Raw genomic sequence first — 21,807 nt, forward strand, 5'->3', positions numbered from 1 at the left:
CTCTGGTCCTTTCTCTCTCTCTTCTCCTTCTGGGACCCCTATAATGCGAATATTGTTGCATTTAATGTTGTCCCAGAGGTCTCTTAGGCTGTCTTCATTTCTTTTCATTCTTTTTTCTTTATTCTGTTCCGCAGCAGTGAATTCCACCATTCTGTCTTTCAGTTCACTTATCCGTTCTTCTGCCTTTGTTATTCTGCTATTGATTCCTTCTAGTGTATTTTTCTTTTCAGTTCTTCTATTGTTCATCTCTGTTTGTTAGTTCTTTAATTCTTCTAGGTGTTTTTAAACATTTCTTGCATGTTCTTGATCTTTGCCTCCATTCTTTTTCCGAGGTCCTGGATCATCTTCACTATCATTATTCTGAATTCTTTTTCTGCAAGATTGCCTATCTCCACTTCATTTAGTTGTTTTTCTGGGGTTTTATCTTGTTCCTTCATCTGGTACATAGCCCTCTGCCTTTTCATCTTGTCTATCCTTCTGTGAATGTGGTTTTTGTTCCACAGGTTGTAGGATTGTAGTTCTTCTTGCTTCTGCTGTCTGCTTTCTGGTGGATGAGGCTATCTGAGAGGCTTGTGCAAGTGTCCTGATGGGAGGGACTGATGGTGCGTAGAGCTGGCTGTTGCTCTGGTTGGCAGAGCTTAGTAAAACTTTAATCCGCTTGTCTGCTGATGGGTGGGGCTGTGTTCTCTCCTTGTTGGTTGTGTGTCCTGAGGCAACCCAACACTGGAGCCTACCTGGGCTGTTTGTTGGGGCTAATCGCAGACTCTGGGAGGGCTCATGCCAAGGAGTACTTCCCAGAACTTCTGCTGCCAGTGTCCTTGTACCCCCGGTGAGCCATAGCCACCCCCTGCCTTTGCAGGAGACCCTCCAACACTAGCAAGTAGGTCTGGTTCAGTCTCCCCTTTTGTCACTGCTCCTTCCCCTGTGTCCCAGTGCACACACTACTTTGTGTGTGCCCTCCAAGGGTGGAGTCTCTGTTTCCCCCAGTCCTGTCGAAGTCCTGCAATCAAACCCCGCTAGCCTTCAAAGTCTGATTCTCTATGAATTCCTCCTCCCGTTGCAGGACCCCCAGGTAGGGAGGCCTGACGTGGGGCTCAGAATCTTCACTCCAGTGGGTCGACTTCTGTGGTATAAGTGTTCTGCAGTCTGTGAGTTACCCACCCAGCCGTTATGGGATTTGATTTTACTGTGATTGCACCCCTGCTACCTTCTCATTGCGGCTTCTCCTTTGTCTTTGGATGTGGGGTATCTTTTTAGTGAGTTCCAGTGTCTTCCAGTTGATGATTGTCCAGCAGCTAGTTGTGATTCTTGTGTTCTCACAAGAGGGAGTGAGAGCACGTCCTTCTACTCCGCCATCTTGGTCACAGGCTCCATGCATGCTATTTTAAATGGCTAAGTTTGTGGTAATTTGTTTTGTAGCAATTGAAAACTAATACAACAGGGATTTCACCCAGCAAGATTTCCTTCTTTCTTGGTAATCCTGTTCAGTTCCTACTTGATTTTGGTTGCCCTCCAGTGCCTTCAAAGAATTGTTTTACATATTTTGAGTGGAGGTTATAATTGCCATCTGTGGGAGTGCTAGTAGGTTACAAACTATTTTACCATTGCCGGAGCTAAAACTCTCCATATTAATTTCAGGGTTTCCTTTTCTTTAAACATTATTTATATGGTCTTCATGTTAGTTATACAATATTTCATTCTGTTGAATTAGCATTCTCCTAATGTTAGCTATTTGGTTGTTTCTGATTTTTGCTATAAAGAGCAAAAATATCTTTTATGAGTCTGTGTTTTGGTTTTGTTTATTTATTTACTTAGGATAAATTTGGGGTAGAGTTCCTAGGTTAAAGAGATTAGAGGAAATAAAGCCTTTGGAGGGATATGTGAGTTCACATTCTGCTATGCTACTTACTAGCTGTGAGACTGTGGCAATTTAACCTGTTGCAGCCTTATTTTCATCTTATGTGAAAAGTTAAGAAAGTCTGTCCTTTGTGGTTGTTTGAGCATTAAATTATATAGCTTATAGAAAGCACTGGGAAAAGAGAGGATACTTAATGTAGATGAAGAGATGAGGATTATGATGATAGCTATTGATGTGTTTTGCCATCTTGCTTTCTGATAGTAAAATGTCAATTTACAGTTGGATTGCTTTCTTTAATAGGTCTTCTGTGTAACTAATGACACAAGGAGGGACAACTACAAAATGCAGAGCACAGGACAGCATAGCTGAAGTTAAAGATGAAAGAACAGACTTTATAATACTACCGCATACATATTTGGTACTGAATCAGGTCTCCAAAAGATATAATTGTCCTATTCTCCTTAGTTTGTGCATCAAAAGGAAATCTTTTGAGATGACTTAGAGGGGTGGTTTCTGGGCATTTTTCTTTCCCTCTGTGCTTCGGTTTAGGTCTAGTATGTTTGTTCAGGCCGGCAGACTATATTATCTGGTTTGTTTCCAGTATAGCTGTCATTTGAATAATCTGAAAAGCTTTTTATTGGAGGTCTTTATCAAGTGCTGGTTGGATTTGTAATTTTCTTAGTTTACCACATCCTCCATAAATATACTTGTTTTGTCTCTGTGTCCCAGTGGATGCTATTGTATTACAACTCATTGAAATAACATAGTCTTAGCATTCCATTCAAGCATTTTATTAATGTAGATGCCTGGGTTATATTGTTGCAGAATGTTTGTTATTGACAACTTGCTCTCTTTTTATTTGGATGGGGCAATAAATACAGGTACTTAATTTACATAAGCCTATTAAATGAAATTCTCAAGAGGAAAGAAAATAATTTTAAATGCAGTTTACAATGTGGTAACAGCTGATCCACTTACAAATAAGCTCATTTAGTGGAATTGGATTGAATGAAGAAAAAAAAACTTTGCATAACATTATTGTTTGTGATATATACCAAACGGTATTTATGATACTGAGCTGCATGAAGAGATTAACTGTATTCCTACTGACCCTTCTCTTCTCTTCTTACCCCTAGAGGGTACTATTCCTATTGACCCCTTCTCTTCTCTCTTCTTACCCGTAGACGGTAAAAGAAAGAGGGTTTTTGCTTTGTTTTCCAAAATGGTTCTATCAATGTGTAATTAAAATGGCTTTCTTTTAAAAGGGAAGCGAAGAGACTGAGCTGCAGTTATTAGATGTTCTAAAAGTGTAGTTCAAGTTGCAAACCAAAGAATCCTCTCTCCCGAATGTTTGTTTCCTTTCTTGAATGAATAATTTTCAGACTTTTTTTTTCGGGGTAGAAATAAAATTAGCAAGAAAGTATGAATAGGACAACTGGATTGTTCTATTTTTAATATCTCTTCAGAAGTTTTTAAAAGTTGCTTCTGTAACGTCATAAGGATTTTGTTTCCATTGGCCATTGGGAGTTAAGAGCACAGTCATCAGAAGAGATTATTCTCACATTTTCCTCTTTGACCTTCACAAAGGTGCATTTCCTTTTTGAAAATGCACAAAGGTGCATTTTCTTTGACCTTCACAAAGATGCATTTTCTTTCTTCAGCTAATGCGGAACATGGAGTCCATTTGTTTAAAGGGTTGCAGCCTTAGGGCACAAATATAACACATCAGCTCTTCCAGTTAATTTCTGGCAAGCTCAGGTGATGACTTTGATACGCTGGATCATGTATGGTATGGATATGGGACTTGGTTACCTTAGGAACCATCTTTTTTCTTAGGTTTCTGCTTAGGAATTATGATTCTTAACAGGCAATTCTGCAGAAGATTTTCAGATTTGAATTTGGATGTAGAGGACTCACCCACATTCTTCAGAGAAAGAACAAGCCTAGAATTCTTCTCCCATTAATTCATTCTGCAATTGTTTTTAAAAACCTGGATATGGTTAAAATTTGTATCATCAGTTTTCTCATCTGCAATTAAATTCTAGTTAGATTATTTCTCAACCACAAATTCTGCAGTTTCATTGTCCCAGGATCACTTTCTGCTTGCTTCTGTTCTATACATTTTATTAATCTATGGTAGTGTACTTGAGGCCACTATTCATGCACTATATTATCCTCATAACTGCTATTTTTTGTACATGTTTGTTTGGACATTACTTTTATGAAAGCAATTAATTTGACTAATCCTGTGGAGAGAACTGAATATTCTTTTTCTCATCAGTACATCATTAAAGTTGCAAATGAAAACTTTTTATAGTGACCCAGTTTGCAGTGTCTACCACCCAGTACGAGGCTGGGATCAAATCTTCTTGAGACCATTTAGAGTGTGAGGAAGATGGAGACAGACACTTGGGAATAGAAAAAGAATCCCACAGAAGAGTGGGATGGGAGGAAAGCCAGAGAGAGTATCAAGAAAGGAAGAATAATCAGTGATATCAAATTTTGCCTGACAGGTTAATTAATTTCTCCTAGATCTATCCCTTCCTTCCTGCTCACTGATGCGGCCTGAGTTAAGGTCATTTCTCTATTTTTCACTCATATGTACTCTGTCTGAAATATCCTTTTTCAGTGTCTACAACATTATGAATTCCTGTTAAACCTGTAAAACTTCAGTTGTTCATTGCTTCTTTGAAACTGTTACTAGCTCCTGTTCCCTGTGATTTCTGTCTATCATGTATAGGCTTCTGTCATTGAAATTATTTACCAGGTATTAAAATCATCTCTGTGACTATTTCTCCTATTAGACTGAGCTTTTTAAGATAGGGACTGTTTTAATCAGTCTTGGACATCTAGTGCCTAACACAGTTTGGCTTTAATGGAAGCTTAAAAATAATCAAGAAAGAACTGCAAAGACTCAAAAGGGGTCATTAATTTTAGCAATGAGGCAATAATTGGTGACCTTTCCCAGAGCAATTTTAATCAAGTAGTGGAGGTGGAAGCCATATTGAAGTGGGTTGATAAATGAAGAGATAAGTGGCCACAGTTGAGGTTGACTGTAAAAGGCATGGGTGGGAGTGGAGGCCGTAGCTGGCAGGGCAAGGAATATAAGGTGCAGAGTCTTATACTGTGTGTAAGCAGTGGGAGGTGTGAAAATAATTCAAGGCCTAAGTCAAGGAGCCCTGCACCTTATGGAAGACAGTGGGGACGGTGAAGAGCAGCAGGTTCAGGAGGGGTGGGAGGGATCCAATCCAGGGTATGGGGGAGAGGTGAGCTTTGGGAGTGACAAGCTGTCCACATTCCCTTGAGAACGAAATGAAGAAAAGTTTAAATAATTGACTCAGAAGTGAATTTAGGGAGAGAATCCTTTATTTTTTTAAACAGGTTTAATTCACTTTACTTTTCTGGTATAAAAGCTATGTGGTGACCACAGTTGGAGCCTGGGTCCTCTGCAGGGAGATTCTAGTTTGGGTCTTTTTGAGATGGTCAGTGAATTCCTGATAGGGAGACTTGGTGAAAGTGGTCTGTCTCTGTAGAGGCTTAGGGATACAGCTGTAGGTTTGGAGATGACATCAAAAGCAACTTTGGTGGAGTTGCCAGGGAGCATTCTAGCCATCCTCAGTACCGTCTGCAGCAGCTTCTTGGGTATAGGGGCCTAGATGATGCCAGTGCCCCTGGGGGTGAGGATGAGAAGCACCTGCGTAGACCCACAGCGGATAGTCACCTTGCAAGGGACGGTTAGGGCTTGCTGATCTTGTGTCCCCAGTAGCCTCGTCACACGGGGTGATGAAGAGCCTGGCCTGGATGATAGCCCTGAGGATGGCAGTGGCTACCTCCATGGAGTGCTTAACACCCAGACCAGCAGGTCTGTAGTAAACCTCGGTGGTGACAAATGCCTTAAACCTGGTCCACTGGCCAGCACAGGTCTGCTTTTGCATGGGCATAATCTTCAAAACCTTGAGGGACATACCTGAAAAAAGTCAGTGATCTCAGATTCTGTAAAGGGCAAGGAGAAGAAAGAGATCTCCTCCAGGGACTTTACTTCATATCCTTGACCAGGCAGCTCAGTTTGGTGACAGGGACCCACTTCTTGTCCTTTGCCATGCCTCCACAGAGCCCTTTCCGTAGCACCTGCCCATGATCCACTGTTATGTGTTCTCTCGGAGAAGAAATGCAGAATTCTTCAAATCAGGTGCTTTCTCCTCTGTACCTTAAATCGGAGCCAAAGTTGAGTATACACCAGCAGCATAGGCTTGGTAGCAGTTGCTTTTTACTGTGTTTAGGTAGTTTGAACTGATGAGCAGAACAAAGAAGGAAATGTCATCTGTGTATTGTTTCATTCTGGTTTTTGTGAATGTCCTTATTCATTTCAGACTAATATTATAGGTATATCTGGGAGATAGCGCTTAAAATACTCGTGAAAAATATATGTGCAAGTTGATATTTTATACTACTGTATCATTCAGTTTCAAAGAAGAAGCTCTAGTCATTTGAAGATGCAATTGAGCAGGCACAATCTGTTCAAATATTCAAAATTAGATGTATTTTATAAGCTTTGAAAAGATCTTTTCAGTAAAATGACGTCATTTTTTGCTGGCTCCTGTAAAATTGGCTTGTCCTTTGTCAGCAGAATGACTGGAGTTCTGCTTCCTGTTTATAAAGCTAAACTTTTTTATCCTGAAAATTGTATTGCCAGGCATAGCCTGTAGGATACTTTTCATTGCAAGAAACAGGAAACACAACCAGAAATGGCTTAAAAAATGAGAAGAATTGTTAATTACATAATGAGAAACCTGGATGAAAGACAGTTCTATTGTCAGTTAATTCAACAAAGTTTTCAAAATCAAGGTTCTTTTCATCTTTCTGCTCTTAGTTAATATTGGGTTGACTTTTGTCCTCAGACTTGTCCCCTAATGATTAAAAAGACACTGTTACTCCAGACCAGTTAAATGAGAATCACTGTGGGGAAGTGAGGAAGTCCAGTCATTAGTCCATTTAAAAGTTCCCAGATGATTCTATCCTGCAGCTTGCTAGGACCCAGAACAGAGTTACACCAAATAAGGTTAACCCTGGGGATTATAATCCCAGCTATTGTGAAGTATATGGCCATTTGATAGCTGAAGAAAACAGGAGTTCTTTTAGCAAGGAATAATGGAGAAGAATTAGGCCAATATTATCTGCCATGCTACAGATGATTTATTTAAAGTGTAAAAAACAAATAATATATTTTGAATTCATGTTTGATCATTATTATCACTTAAAAAAGCTATGTAAATTGTTCCTACCCCTTGCCTTAGAGACAAATCTTCAGATAGACATTTTATTAACCCAGTGAACTACAAAGAAAATGTTTCAGCTAGGAAGGAAGCAGGAGTATTAAAGCATACTTTCTGGCATTTGGTGTTTAGATAAATATCCATCTTTTAAGTAAATATAAAGTAATGATCTATGTTGCCTTGTCTAAGGATTGTAGTCGACTCTTGATCAATCAGAATTGAGTCTCTTCTTCATGGGTTATATAACGTGTGCTCTTTGTTGTGGCTCTCTTGTTTTTTAATTTTCAGATGCATTCTACCTCTGCCAACATGTGCCAGAACAGAATTTGTTATTATCCCTTCTAAACTTTGTGTTGCTTAATGACGTTACCATTTTCCAGCCAAGACATTTCACTTGTATTCGTATAGCATCTCTGGCAAGCATGTTTTCTCTTCTTTCTTGCTCACAGACATTCTGCCACTTGAGAGTCTCCTTTGCTTTTGACTCCGAAATACCATCTTAAAAGGTCCTCACTCTCCTTCCCTTTGCTCCCCATGTTTTTCAGTCTCTCTGTTTTAGTCTATCCATAATAGTGCTTCTGGAGTTATCATCCTAAAATTTAGATTGGATCATGTTTTTACATTGCCCTATCTACCACTTATCTACAGAATAAAAATTCAGTGTGTTAGATTGTCTTTTCCAAGATAGTCATAAAAATATTTCCCATTTCACACACTCTGCTTTATACTGTGACGTTGATACTCCTCCCATGAAGAGGTGGGGTCTGTGTCCCTTCACTAGAATCTGGGCAGGCTTCTGACTGTGGTGGAAGAGACACTAATGTGACCACCTAGACTAGGTCATAAAGAGTGATAGGGCTTCTGCCTGTACCTTTGGGATACTTAGTATTGGAACCGAAGTCACCATGATGTGAGTGAGAGCCCAGCCAAAACCTTCCCTGCAGCCCTTGCTAAGCTTCCAGCTCCCACCATCTTCCTGCCCTGTGAGTGATCTTAGAAGTGGATCCTTCCCCCAGTTAAGCCACCCAAGCTGACCTTTGTGGAGCAGGACTGAGCCATCTCTGCCAAGTTTGCCTATATTGGAAAATCATGGGGGAAAAAAAAAAAAGGTTACTTGCATTTAAAGTGACTAGATTTTTCTTTTTAAAATCAGCTTTGATGAAGTATAAGGTACATAAATTTCAATAATGTTCAGTATACAATTCAATGAATTTTGACAAATTTTTGCAGTCTTTTCACAGTAACACAATCAAAATAGAACAGTTACATCACTTTACAAAGTTCTCTTGTATACCTTTGCATTCAGTCTTCTGTCATTATCCTTAGTCCCTGGTAACCGCTGATCTGCTTTCTATTATTAGAGTTTTGCCTTTTGCAGAATGGAAAATTTGTTTCTGTGCTAGTTTTTGGCTGTTATAAATATACCTGTTATGAATAGTCAAGTATAAGTCTTTTTGTAGACCTCAGTTTTCACTAGTAAAGAGTGGAATTGCTGGGTTATATGGTAGTACATGCTTAATTTTTTTAACTGCCTGTTTTCCAAAGTAGTTTTTCCAGCAATGTATGAGAGTTTTAGTTGCCCTGTGTTTTTGCTAGTTCTTGCTGTCTTTTTTTTTTTTTAAGTTCAGCCATTCTCATGGGTGTAAAGGCATCTTATTGCTGTTTCAATTTGCATAGCCCTAATGACTAGTCGTGTTGACATCCTTTGTGTGTTTGCTATTTCTATATCTTATTTGATAAAGTATCTATTCAAGTCATTCTGCCATGTAAAAAAAGATTGGATTGTTTATCTCTTTAATACTTAGTTTTAAGATTTTTTATATATTTGGGATATGTTTCCTATCAGATATATAGTTTGTAAATATTTCCTCCTGTTCTGTGGGTTGTCTTTTCACTTTCTTGATGGTGTCCTTTGAAGCACAAAGTTTATAATTTTCGTCAAAGTACATTTTATCAGTTTTTTATTTTGTGGTTCATGTCTTTTGTGTTTTATCTAAAAAAACAAACAAACAAACAAAAACTTTGCCTTAACAAGGTCACAAAGATTTTTCTTCTGTGTTTTCTTCTAGAAGCTTTATATTTTTAGCTCTTGCATCTAGGGGTATGACCCATTTTGAGTTAATTTTTGCATATGGTGTGGGGGAAGTTTCAAAGTTCATTTGTATATTTTCAACAACATTTGTTAAAAAGACCATCTTTTTCTCATTGAAATATCTTGGCACCTTTCTTGAAAATCAGTTGACCACATTCATATGGGTTTGTTTCTAGAGTATGTGTTCTGTTCCCTTGATTATCTGCCTATCCTTGTGCCAATATTATACTCTCTTGATTACTGTAGCTTTATAGTCAACCTTGAAATCAATTAGTGTTAAGTTTTCCAACATTTGTTCTTTTTTCAAAGATGTTCTAACTGTTCCAGGTTCTTTGCATTTCCATATAGATTTTATAATAAGCTTTTAATTACTATGAAAAGGTTTGCTAGAATGGGGATTGGATTGAATATTGATTAATTTACTGACAGTAACATCTTTAAAATAGTATTTTTTCTCATTTTGCATATCCATTTACTTAGTTCTTTTAGCAGTGTTTAGTAGTTTTCAGTGTATAAGTTTTGCACACGTTTTGTTAAATTTATTCTTTGCACTAATGGTGGCATTCCAGATAGGGTTCAGTTACTAAAGAACACTCAAAGGGTCCAGAATTAGAAATTTATTGCAGGGAAAGGATTCAGTATAGCAACAGGATTAGAACATGAAGGATATGTGTTGCAGCCAGAGGTTCCCTCACTGCAAGAGCTTTAGAAGGGCTAGGCATGACCCCTGACTGTCCTCTTTGTTGATCATATGGACACACTTTTTCTCTCAGATCAGGTGCCACTGATGTGTGCACAGAACCATGTAGCCCCTAATGGAGTCTAGGCTGGTACTCCTTATACTCTGCTGGTCATGTAGGCATAGTCTTTCTCATAACCAGCCCCAAAGGTAGAGCCCTCTGTGGTGTTTCACTAAGACCAGATGCAAATCATCAAATCTCACTTATCAATAAACATTGTTGACAGTCTGATACAAACTACCCTGAAACTTACCTTAAACCCATCAGTACAAAGCAACACTATCAAGCCATACATTTCATGTCTTGACAGGGATCAGCACCATACAGGTACATTTTTACTTTAGCAGAACAACTCGGGCTAATTCCAGGTGTGCTGCAGTTGACTCACATCCCTAAATTTCTCTTTGGTCCTGTTATAATTGGTATTTAAAAAAATTTCTATTTCCAATGTGTATTGCTTTTATATGTAAATAAAACATGCTTTTTGTATATTGACCTTATATCCTGTGACCTTGCTAACTCACTTATTACTTTTAGTAGCTTTTTGTAGATTTCCTAGGAATTTTTACATTGAAAGTCTTGCAGTCTTTGAATAAGGGTAGTGTTTCTTCATTCTTACCAATCTGCTTTTATTTCTTTTTCTTGCCTTGTTGCATTGGCTAAGAACTCTAGTACAACGTTGACTAAAAGTGATGACAGCATTCTTTCTGATTTTAGAGATAAAACATTCAGTATCTCAGCATTAAGTAGGATGTCGTCTCTAGGATTTTTATAGATATTATTTATCAAGTTGAAGGATTTCCTTTTCCTTTTATTCCCAGTTTTTATCATGAATGGATATTGAATTTTGTCAAATACCTTTTTTGCTTTCATTAAGACAATCATTTGGTTCCTTTGGTGGTGGCAGGGGTATGTTAGTCTGTTAATATGGTGAACTTGTATTGATTTTTGAATGTTAAACCAGCTTTGCATTCCTGGAATAGATCTCTCATGACCATGATTCTTTTTATATATTGCTTCGTTCAATTTGCAAATATCCTGTTAAGGATTTTTAGTTCTGGGTTTATGAGAAACATTGGTCTTTAGTTTTCTTTTTTTGTAATACCTTGGTCTAATTTGGGTATTAGGGTAATGCTTGACTCACAGAATGATTTGGAGCCTGTTTCTTCTTCCGTATTTTGCACAAGTTTATGCAGCATTGTTATCTATTTCTTACATGTTTGGTATAACTCACCAGTGAAGCCATCTGGACTTACGAATTTTCTTTGTGGGTAGGTTTTTAAACTACGAATTCTTTTTCTCTAATAAATATAGGGCTATTCAGTTTATCTGTTTTTTTCTTGGATGACCTTCAGTAGTTTGTATCTTTCAAGAAATTTGTCCATTCCATTTAAGTTACTGAATTTGTTGATATAGAATTCTTAGTAATATTGTCTTAGTCTTTTAATGTCTGTATGATTTGTAGTGATGTTCTCTCTTTCATTCTTGATATTGTGAATTGTGTTTACTCTCTTTTCTCCTTGACAATTTTACTGACCTTTCAAAGAGCTCGTTTTGGGTTTATTGATTTTCAATAAAGACATTGTTTTTATGTTTTTTGTTTTATGATGGCAGAACTATCCTTATTCCTCATAACCTTTATAGTACAGATCCCTTCTGTTCTAATTGAATGTGTACTTGTGTTTTACCCCTTCACCTCCCAGGTGAATATGCTTTTTGGGACAACTGTTGTTATTCATCTTTGTCATTTTGACAGAATCTTAATTTAAATTGGACTCAGTAATAGAGAATAAAGATCTTGGAAGTTAGCATAAGTTGATTTAGTGTTCTGGTAACTGCCTCATACAGAATTCAATAGTAAGTTAAAACAAAAAGGCGTAGAGAGAATTCTCATTATTTGGATGGAAAATTTAGCCTTTTTTAAATAAAAAATTGTCTCTATAATGTGTTTTAAATATTTACATTTTTATTATGATTCACATGCTTTAGGTAATTCTGGTCTCATTTTCTTTTGGTATATAAAAGGGGAAGGGCTCTTTTAGTACATTTATCTGATTTAGAGCTTTCTTTTAACCTCACTTCAAGTCTTTCTCGCATGCTGCAGTGGAGATGAATGCAAAGGAATCCATACTAGGATTTAACAGAATAAACAAATGATTTCTATTATGAAAAGAGCCACTCTAGGAAATAAAGCTCTATCTAGTAAATATGGGCTTACTTAGTACATTTAGCATGTGACTGGAGTTACCACAATTTTGTTTATAAAATCTTTCAGAATTTCATCTATCATATAATTTGTAAAGAGAGTTGTATCATTATCACAGCAGCTCAAATTCTGGAATACTTCCATTGTGCTTGGCCAACAGCGAGTAACAGAACAGTGGTTATTTGCTGACCTTTTCAGATATTTTTAGATGAAGAAAGGTGTAAATAAATAAAGCAATTCTTTGATTCCTGATAAATGGCCTGGAGGCTGATCTTGTGCAGTTTACTGTACCTTTATCTGCTTGCTCAGCTACTCCTTAATAAAGATCCCAAGGGAGCAGACTGAGGCTACATCCTTCCTCTTACCCATGCTAGAAATCTTAGCAACTTCATCTTTGAACTGATCCCTAAAATTGTTATTTCTTTCAATTTTTCTAAACAGTTTTTCTTGACTCCCTCCTTCCAGCTCTCATTTCCATCTGATATATTTTAATATATTGATGTCATTTTAATCTTGCTAAAAACATTGCAATTATATCATTCTTTTGCCCCCAAACTTTCACAGAATAAAATACTCTAAACTCTTCATCCCCAGTAAATGATTTACTTGGTTTCACTGCCTTGGGACATGGACTCATCCTCAGTTATTCACCATTTCATTCTCAATTTTTAAAAATATTTTAGTAATATTTTAAAACACACATGAAATTTCCCATCTTAACTGCTTTCAAGTATACAGTTCAGTATTGTTAAGTATATTCACACTGTTGTGCAACCAGTCTCCAAAACTTTTTCATATTGCAAAACTGAAACTATTTATTAAATAGTAACACCACTTTTTCTCATCCCTCCAGCCCTTGGCAACCATCATTATACTTTGTTTCTATGAATTTGACTAATCTAGATTTCTCATATAAGTAGAATAATACAGTATTTGTCTTTTTGAGACTGGCTTATTTCACTTAGCATAATGTCTTTAAATTCATCCATGTTGAAGCATGTGTCAAAGTTTCCTTCCTTTTTAAGGCTGAATATCAGATCCCTTTTTAAGAGCAGGATTTTTTATGGGAAGGGGATTGAAGATGTTAGAATATTAAATATGTGAGAAGAATTACTATAGTTAGAAGGTAGGCTGGTGGGGGGAACATTGTGGGGCTTCTGAAAGTTTCAACTTTGCTTACCCTACTTGTGTAGGGTAGCAGAATATGCCACCCCCAAATATTCCACTGGGGCATAAGGATTATTCTGAGTCGAAGGCACGTAAACAGCAGATGCAAGAAGGCCATTCTGACCTTTCTTTTTCTTCTTGAAAGCAAGAGGTAAACTCTCATGTAAAAGGTGCCTTCTGGGTACCAGGTGAAAGGAAAACATTCTTACTACTAGAGATGGGGAATAGAAGCTGGGAACAATCTGTACAAACAAACCTTGTTACTAATCCTTATCTTCCTAGTCACTTTTCCACAATTAACTGCTCTAGCCCAAACCCTTTGTCTTGTTACGTCTTCACAATTTACGCCTCTTTATCCAACCACACATACAAGCTTTTGGCCCTAACTGCTTCTTTGGGTCTTTATTTTCCTTATGAAGGCTTTCAGATACACAAAAAAATTACTAAATAAAATTTGTGTGCTTCTCTCCTGTGTCTTGTGTCAGTCTAATTCTTAGGCCCATCTGGGAGAGGGTAGAGGAGAAATTTTATCACCCCCTCTCCCCCCAGTCTTGTTTCCCATTAACTGAGTTTCCTGTAGGTATTAGTAGTGCCTGGGTTTTTGTAATTTTTTTAATTTAAGTAAAATCCCATCTCAGACCAAGTTTATTTCTAATTAATAGACATACTGATTCAATAATGTATCTGCTGTCTTAGGAATCACCTTTTCTTTGCAGTCTTTGCGATACATGTTTTTTGTTTTTGTTCTTTCACTGAAGATCTGCTAAAATTAATGTTAATGTCTTTTTGGACTCATGATAACCCAGATGACCTGAAAAATAAGTTGTTTCTTTGGAGTTCTCTTAGTCATTGGTAAGTGTGTGCATGACAAAGTTTACTTTTCTTGTTATATAATAAAACAGTCTTCAATGTAAAAAAGTTCAGTTCAATTTGGACAGAAGTTTTTTTTTCTACTTACTGTGTAGCAAATATGATAGTCTTCTGAAAGGATTAGTTCTTGGCCTCCTTGAACCAGAACCACCTAAGAAGTTTTTTGGGACAAATCTGATCACTTGATACCTCCAGAGTATGCCCCTGTCTTTTTCTATATGTGAATTCCAGAATCTTCAGCTACTAAGTGTTTTACAGTCTGGTGCAAAACTAAGTCCATGTCCTATTTCTTGTCAGACTCCAATTCTCTCCCTTCTCACTTTCATCCCTGCCTTCATCTCAATGAAATGACTTAGAATTCTCCAAATGTGGCATACCTTTTCCTTGGCCTAGCAAATAAGATTCTCCCTGCTTGGGATACCCAATTCTTGTTTCTCTGTATCTGGTGAAATCTCCCTATTTGATGGAAGCCTTTGTCTGCCAGGGTTTCCTTTTTTTTTTAAATGAATGAATGAATTAATTAATTAAGCTGCGTTGACCCTTCGTTTCTGCACACGGGCTTTCTCTGGTTGCGGCGAGCGGGGGCTACTCTTTATTGCAATGCACGGGCTTCTCACTGCGGTGGCTTCTGTTACGGAGCATGGGCTCTAGGCGCATGGGCTTCAGTAGTTGTGGTGCACAGGGTCAGTAGTTGTGACGCATGGGCTTAGTTGCTCCGCGGCATGTGGGATCTTCCCTCACCAGGGCTTGAACCCGTGTCCCTTGCATTGGCAGGCGAATTCTTAACGACTGTGCCACCAGGGAAGTCTCTCTGCCTGGGTTTCTTATCTGAACCTCAGAACTCAGTGATTTGAATGACTGTTTCTCAGTTTTTTTAAAGATGGTGTATGAAAAAAAATAAAGATGTATGAATATTATCATTCTAGACATATAAGAACAAAGTTAATTTATTACCTTCAATGGATACTTTAGGGCATTAGGAATTAATTTTCTTTTGAGATCCCTACTAAAAAAGATGTAGTCTGAGTTTGTTTCCTTCTATTGCCCTTGCACAAATTTTGTACTCCTTTGGAACATTTGTCATATTAGAATTATTTGTTTGTATATTATATATTATTTTTTGTCAGCTTTTCCATTTAGGCTGGACATCTAGAGAACAGTCTGTCTTATTTATTCTCACACCCCAGTACGCGGCACCATGCCTGATATAGTGTTGATGTTCAATAAATTTTAGTGAATATAGATAGATACAGATGCTGAGGATTATATTGACTTCCTTAAAGTAGTTTAGCTTCATTTTTTTTAGCATGACTATACTCCACGTTCTTCATTCCCTTTTCAAACTTATTTTTCTATTTGCTTTCTTTCTTAAATGAGCACCTTAATATTTGCTACCCTATTCTCTACTTGTCTATATATCACACTTCAGCAATTTTCTTGTTCCTTGTGGATGCTCTGCCTGCTTAAATAGAGCGAAGTGCTCCTATTGGTATGGATTTTTGGAATCTCTAGTGTCAGATTTATAAGAAATTAAACTCATTGATTAATTGACAGCTACACGGAAAATTGTATGAGATGATGCTTTTGCCTAATTTTATTTGAATAATAATGTTGCTTTTGTAGTATTTATAATTTGTGTTATCTATTTCCATTTTCTCTGTTGATAATTTTCACTATACATTATTATACTTACCCTTTGAGTGTTTGCTCTATGAATTGATTTCTCATCCAGATGGTAATTTCCCTCCATTCTTTTTGCACCCCTATCTGTCCAGTATGTAGAGATGGAAATAGATACTGGTTGTTATTTGATGTCATTTTGTCAAGTATATGCTACGTTCATCAAGAACAAAAGAGTTAATCCTTCGAATTGGCAGAACCACAGACAATGCTGAGGTATCAATTCTCTCTCAGACTCTGGAGGATAATGACAGTACAGCTTCTCTTCATGGAAAAGACCCTGTAGTTGTTAGATTATGGACTTTGGAATGTCAGAATGGGTTCTTTGCCAGAGTGTGATTGTTTCAGTTTTTGTCAAGCAAATATTAAACTAGACCATAGTTTTCTAACAATATTAGAATAAAACAAAAAATTTGTCTTCATGTCTCCTTACCTGCCTAGCCTATGAAGATTGATAGGACGCATTCACTATTTTGTTAACTGCTGTAGAATCAGCAGTAGGTTTCTGTTGTGTTGTGTTGTCTTTCTCCTCTCCTTAAAGCTTGAGATAAGTGTGCTTTTTTGAGGTTGATTAGAAATATGTTTTCAAAGTGTCTGAATTGGTGAAATGTTAAACCATTCCAAGATTGGAAGTAGCTTGGCATGTTTGGAGAAAACCACATCGCTAGTGGATTAAGATGTCAGAAGACCTGTGAATCCTGACTATATTCTGTTCTGTTTCCTGAATTTGTTCTTAACTTCTTATAGCCTCAGTTTTCTCTTGTTGTGAAAATCAAATGAAAACATACACAGTAATATTTATATAGACTGTATGGAACAAATGTGAAGTGACATTACTTTCTGTGTTTGGTTGATAGGGTATTATTAAGCCAGCTCCCATTTTCTCCTGCTTGAATACATTCTCCATATTCTTCTTGCCCCGTTATAATGCATCCAACCTTGAAAACCCTCTTCCTCATGAAAAATTTGAGTATTTTTTAAAATGTGCTAGACACTGATAAATAAAAACATAACTAGTAAATAGCAAAGTTAGAATTCAAATCCAGGTCCTTTTTACCCCTGAGCTTGTGCCATTAACCGATATATGCTATCAACTATCAACATTCTTTTATCGTCATTAATGTTAGAATGGTGATCTTGAGAATCTTATTATTCAAAGATAACTGTTAATTAAAAGGGAGCTATAGGAAGCTTGACAAAGAAAATTATAGAAATTCTCAACATGACACTGTTCTAGTAGGTGTATTTGTAGTCAAAACAAACAAATAAAAAAATAGAATCAGTGTGAACTGAGTACTGTGTGGCCTATTGTGGCTCATGAAGTGGAACCCATCACTTCTCTGTTCAGAGAACGCAGAAATGTGTGTGGGTAAGTCTGGAACATCCAAATAATCGTGCATTAATGTGATTTAAAATTTACTAAATGCAATAATACTGTTACTCGAAAGATGCCAGGTTTTTTTTTTTTAATTCTTTAAAGCAATCTTTCAAAATTTTTTTGAATTTTATTTATTTTTTTATACAGCAGGTTCTTATCAGTTATCCATTTTATACATATTAGTGTATATATGCCAATCCCAACCTCCCAATTCATCACATTTCATCATTTGAATTTCTTTCAAATTTTTATTAATCCATTTTTATTTATGTACCAGAAGACGTATCTGATTTCTTGTACAAAGTTTATGTTTACAAGACAGCAGCATTTTATTTCTCTTCAGGGAGATGTCATTCTCTCAAGTCTGGTTCTGTATTGCTTAGAATAAGTTGTTTTTCTTTTGTAATTTTCTGAAACCTTACGAGATTTTTAAAAAGATAATTAAAAGATCCCTAGAGTTAGTTGCTTACATTGCATGGAAAGAGACAGGTATGTGCTTTTAATTTTTATATGTGCACGTTAGTGAAAATTACCCCTCCCCCCTCATTAACAAGGTGAATTTTTGAATGAGAAAGTGCTAACTTAGGATACTTGTTTCATGAATTTATCTTTCCAGGCTTGAAATTTAATTATATCACTCCCTCAGATTTAGATATAAATACAGCTCCTAAGTACTGTCAGCAGAAGCTACCTATAAAACTGATGTCCGTATAATTTTTATAAATCCAAATTTTAAGAAAAAGTAAAAAATATAGTTCTTAGAAAAGCCAATCAGATTTAAATTTATTCTATAGAACTGATACTCTGCTATTACAGACACATGCGGTCTCCACCAACCTTTTCTTTTTCTTTTGGCTGTTTATTTCAGTTTCCTCTGCTTTTTCTTTCTTTCTTTTCAAACAAATGAGTCTTTGCCAGCAGCATTCTTTCAATCTATCCAATTTGCTTCAATATTGAAAGTTTTTCTGCTTCCTTTGTTACTCAGGGTGATTTCCATCCAGATGAATAATATTACCCAGGAGCAGTATTTTAGAACCTTTAAGGATCTGTTTTTCTTTATCATTGCCGTTCACATTATATCTGTGAGGCATATATTATGTAAATAAAAGTTATATTTTGAAGTCATATAAAATATACTTAATATATATTTTTATATACTCATTCTTTTATATTTTTAGGTAAGTAAATTTCAGATATTAATTTCAGCAGAAAGTTTTTGATTTCAAATGATCTTTTGCTTATAAAGTAATTTCTAGGTAATAGAAACTGAGAGATAAAGCAAATGCTCATGTGTTGGAAATAAATATCTTTGGTTGTTGCCCCTGGACTGTGTTTTCCTTTTGCTAACCTGTGAGGATCACATGAAATAATTGCATTTGGGGGATATTTTCTCACTTTTGAGTTCTGTAGCTTCTCATCTCTTTTTAGAGTAAGGCATTGCTAATGGGTCTCTTTTCAAGGCAATTTCTATCTTTTCTCACTTGTGAGCCTTTTTTTTTTGCCTGCTTTACCACAGAATTGAAATATAAGTTGGCCAAAAAGATCAAACTCTCACAGTTAATTCAGTAGGCATTTATTGAGGGCATTGTATGTTGTGTTAAGTCCAAGTACATCAAATAAATAAAAATGAAATCAAATTAGCGAGCTGTTCTAAGGCAGTGCATTAGTTTTCTATTGCTGCATAACAAATTTCCACAAATTTAGCAGCTTAAAACAATATACATTTATTATCTCGTGTGTTTTTGTGGCTCTGGAGTCTGGGCACAGTTTAGCTGGTTCTCTGCTCAGGGTCTCACAAGGCTGCAGTCAAGGTATTGGCCAGTCTACATTCTCATCTAGGGACCTGAATGGAGAAGAATCCTATTCTGGGCTCATTCAAGTTGTTGGCAGAATTTCTTTGGCAGCTGTATGATGTAGGCCCCAGATTTTGGTTGGCCATTGGCTGGGTGGTGATCACCCTTAGTTCCTAGAGGCTGCCCACAGCTCCTTCCATGTGGGCTTCTCCAGTGTGGCTGCTTACCTCATTAAGCCTGCAAGGGGAGTTGTAGCTCCAGTCTGCTGGTAAGATGGAGGCTTATATAATGTAACACAATCATAGGAGTGATATCTCCTTACCTTTGCCATATTCTGTTGACTAGAAGAAAGTCATAGGTCCTGCTTACGCTGAAGGAGACGGGATTACACAAAGGCATGAACACCAGAAGGTGGGATCATGGAGAGTCACTTTCGGATCATTCTGCCTCAGGCAAGATGGAAATAAATGGGTGATAAGTAAACCTTGAGTAATTAAAAATGGTACATTTTATTGCTTATATATATTATGTTCATGCTGGGATTAGATTAGACAGTGTTGAAGCTGGGCCATTACTGTGATTGGCACTTTGTTGAAGCATGGTTTCTACTTTGACGAGACTGTGTGCAAGCTAAGGATGAGGTCTATCTCACGAAGCCCTGTAGTCTGTGTGCCCTAGCATTCCAAAGACATACCTACATATATTTGAGCCTCCATAGTAGAGGCCAGCATTTCTTTCTCTCCACATTTTATTCATTAAGATTTCAGAATTGTCATCAAACTTTTAATATAGTTAGTTGCTTTTGTTTAAAGTAGCAAACAATGCAGACATAAATGATAAGTTTCTTATTAGGCTGAATAAAAATCTCATTAAAATAATCACTTAGACATATATAGTGGATAATTTTTTTTAGATTTATATGTTCTCGGAAAGCAGCAATATGTTATATTTTTAGATTTCATAATAACGTTAGGGTTTCTTTTTTTGCTTCAACTTATTCAGCTGTTTAAACAGGTAATGAGATTAGTTCCATTGAATTTTTTCACCTTTTCTTATTTTTCCTCCTACTTAATATTAGGCTTTGTTTTACGTTGCTCAGTTGATATGAATTTAATGACTTAGAACAGTGGCCTTTAATTTTGGCTATAGATTAAAATAAAAGATATCAAATTTCTCAGTGTCCTGCCTCTGCAACCTCAGTTTATTTATGCCAATATGAGCTGCTTTAATTTTAAAGTTTTCTGGATTAAATTCACATTTTAAAAATATTTTTATTCTTGGGAAATATACCAATTTAATAGTGAAAGTTAATATTTGTAGATATTATTGAAAGTTAAATATGTAGAATAAATCATAGTCTTTTAAAAATGTTTATACATTTTTCTTTTTTTTTTAAATTGAAGTATACTTGATAAGAATTCTGTTTATACATAAAAAAAAACTTTTTTATTAAGAAGAACTGCAGGGCTTCCCCGGTGGCGCAGTGGTTGAGAGTCTGCCTGCCAATGCAGGGGACACGGGTTTGTGCCCCAGTCCGGGAAGATCCCACATGCCGCAGAGCGGCTAGGCCCGTGAGCCATGGCCACTGAGCCTGCGCGTCCGGAGCCTGTGCTCCGCAACGGGAGAGGTCACAACAGTGAGAGGCCCGTGCACTGCAAAAAAAAAAAAAAAGAAAAAGAAAAAGAAGAACTGCAACAACAAGAAAAAGTGGGTGGAAGGGACTTGAATAGATATATCTTTTCCCCTGGCTGTATTCTTTTGATCTTGTTTTATAACATGAGTTATGAGAGCAGTGATGACAACCTATGTGGAGAAGAGTAGGATGTACTGTACCCAGTTGCATTTATAGATGATTTGTAAGTTTGGCTTGGAGGGCTGGTGTGTGTGTGTGTGTGTGTGTGTGTGTGTGTGTGTGTGTTTTGGGGGGCGATAAGGGAGGAGAGGTTGATTGAGAAGGGGAGATGATGTTCTGGGTTGTGCTTTCATTGTTTAGAATTGACTGATGTGGACCACATCTCTAAAATGGGGACACTAAGCTCCAATTAAAGTATAAACTTCTTAAGTATAAACTTTCACTTTTCCATGGAATTTGTGCTTTGTCTTATTTTGCATTTTTTCCACACTTGAGTGATAATGCATGCACGTGTGTGCGTGTGTGCACACACACACACACACACAAATGCATGGCTAGATGCTCTGGGGATTTTAACAACCACCAACCTCTGATCCCCACCTCCCTCAAAGACACATACCACACACTTGCCATTCCTCCTTTACCCTGCTGTGTATTTTTTCCCATAGCATTTATACCTTCCAGTCATTATTCTTTGTCTGTGTCCAATGGACTGTAATATCCAAGGGAGATGTTTTTGTCCATTTTGTTCACTTCTACAAAAAAGGTGAACAAAATATATTTTACAAGATATTTTTGTCTGTTCACCTTCTACAAGAGATCACTAGATTTTGTTGTCTAAGTCAGTAGTTGGTCACTTGATATACTATGTAAGTTATGTTGCCATCTTTTTCGTACTCAGTGTTGTGCCAGTGTGGTGTATGTCTATGTTGGGATGGTGGCGGTGGCTGTGGTTATATATACTTTCAACCTGTCACACCTCACATGATTATACTGTGATTATATTGTGGAGATAGGTAGTATGTGTAAAAATTAGCAAATGATACAAGACCTCATAAAATTAAGCGCTAAATTATATGGTAGTAGGAATTGATCAAAGATCATCCTGTTGGATTGG

General features: G+C 36.8%; 1 protein-coding gene and 1 pseudogene across 2 annotated transcripts in view; one reads left to right on the plus strand and one right to left on the minus strand.

Annotated features, from left to right (window-relative positions):
• DDX10 (DEAD-box helicase 10) overlaps positions 1-21,807 on the plus strand; it is a 296,493-nt gene that overhangs the window by 128,132 nt on the left and 146,554 nt on the right. The window lies entirely within an intron of this gene.
• LOC132597692 (small ribosomal subunit protein uS5 pseudogene) lies at positions 5,272-10,227 on the minus strand (annotated as a pseudogene).

This window comes from Globicephala melas, chromosome 8 (assembly GCF_963455315.2).
Source record: "Globicephala melas chromosome 8, mGloMel1.2, whole genome shotgun sequence".
Taxonomy (NCBI): Eukaryota; Metazoa; Chordata; class Mammalia; order Artiodactyla; family Delphinidae; genus Globicephala; species Globicephala melas.